This window comes from Loa loa (genome assembly GCF_000183805.2).
Source record: "Loa loa unplaced genomic scaffold supercont3.199, whole genome shotgun sequence".
NCBI lineage: Eukaryota > Metazoa > Nematoda > Chromadorea > Rhabditida > Onchocercidae > Loa > Loa loa.
This window is the reverse complement of record NW_018108379.1, coordinates 29027-31361: the sequence shown is the minus strand read 5'-3', so window position 1 is coordinate 31361 and position 2335 is coordinate 29027.

Genomic DNA, 2335 nt, shown 5'->3' with positions numbered 1-2335 from the left:
GTGTTTGTGCCTGTGCACGTATGTGTGTGTATGTGTGTGTGTGTATATATATGTGCATGTGTGTATGGGTGTGTACGTGTGTGTATATATACGTGTGTGTGTGTGTGTGTCTTTCTAACTTGTAATGATACGACCTAAGAATGTTTAATTTTTTTTTTTTTTTTTTTTTCTTTGTTATTTAACTGCCAACTGTTAAAAGTGTATTTTATGAAAATTCCTCTGTGTTAGTTCAAGAAGCTTCCAATGGTTAAGTTTTTTTTTGTATATTAGTTTAGCTTAAATATTTAAAATGTTACCTTCCTAAAATTACCTGCAAATTATTTAGTGTTTCAAATTTTTAACTAAATAATTTATCTGATTACTTTCTAATTGCAAACACTTCATTTTGATCCGATGAAGATCAATTATTGTACGAAAAAATTAAAATTGATTGATCGATTGATCGATCGATCAATCGATGAGAAAAGTTTTCAACCCTCCGGGAATACAAAAAAAAAGAAAAAAGGAGAAAACATATGTTAATTAAATATGAATACACTTAATATATGTTAATTAAAAATACGAACATATATTTTAATTAAATCTATTCGTATTTTTACGTGATAAAAAAAAAAACGAAGAAAATATCACGTAATTATTTTTGTTACAGTTATTTATTAATTAAATAATATGTAACATAAATAATCATTATTCATTGATCTAACAAATATTTTAAAAAGAATAGAGATATATCATTTATAACAATTAACAATTTTGTTTATCCTGAAATAACAAATTAATTAAGTGTTAAAAGAAAACAAACATCATGCTAATTAAGTGTAAGGGAATAAGACAAACTATGATATAAATTATTAGATGTTAACAATATGAAATTTGAAAAAAATTTCCATTTTAAATTTAATATTTTGTGTGATATAAAAAACGAAAAACAAAAAAAAAAACAAAAAAAAATAAAGTCTCAATAATTAACAATTAATTAATCATTTTGTGAAAATTTTATTTGATGAAAAGAAAAGAAAAGTCTGAAAGAACTATTTCAAGAATGGTTAAAATTTTGCATCCAATTTTTGCAAATATCTTACATATTTATTATTAACTTCAAAATTTCAATAGTTTTTGTGACATTTTTACGATAAATCGATTTGTTAATTGTGATATTTTTCGCTGATAAATGATTTTAAATGAAGTATTATGTCAATTTTTCGTCATTTAAGAATGCCTAATTGTATTAAAATGGATGTTCCAATTAATAATATCTTGAATATTCATAAAATTAATGAGATATTTTTTTAATTAGTTGAAAAAAAAAAGCTAATTGTCAAAATTTTGGATGAATAATTGGATGAACAGAAAAAATGCTAACAGGAGAATGCGATAAAAGTGAAATAGGAAAAATTGAAAGGAAAAAAAAACTATCACAATTTACGCTCTCTTCAATCATTTACATGCCTATCAGATAATTTAATATGAAATTTAAATTTTTCATTAATCATATTTCTAACAAAAATTATGTTCAACAAATTAAACAACTCTCATTATCCATTGCTATTTACTATAAGAAATCATCTATGCAAATTTTTAAAGTTATCATTGAAATATTAAAATGTAATCACTGCTCATTTTCATTATCTCAATGAATTAGCAGTAACAGTATTGTTTGTTGCAATTGTTATCATCAAAATTATTATCTTTTCTAGCATAATTTTTACTGATACATTAATAATCATCATAATTATTATAGCAATACTAAGCCAAATATGGATGAAGGAAATGATATGATAGCTGAGGGAATAATATTTAATAATTAAACAAAATACAAAAAAAAATAAAATGAATAAAAAACCATTGTTATATCATTTAATTAAATAAAACTACTGTAATAATACATATAGCTGAGAAATGTAAAGTATTTGAAAAGGTATACATTTGATGAAATCTTACATCAACGGCAACTGTCCACATTTAAATCATTTATCAATTTTATCTCTTCCATCTTATCCAAGCTATTTCATAATTGAATGGCAACTGATATGTAATGAAAGTCTAAATCGGTGGATTACTATTCTATTCCATTATTTCAATTGATAAACAAATATCAATAATTAAAAACGGATGAAATATTTCGAATTTTTATTCAATTTTGATAAACAATTTATTTGTAATAAAATGATAACTTTAATAATGTGTTACCATTTTAACACTTGATAAATCATCACTATCATTATTGTTATTATTATTATTATTATTATTATTATTATTATTATTATTATTATTATTATTATTATTATTATTATTATTATTATTATTATTATTATTATAATTATTATAATAATAA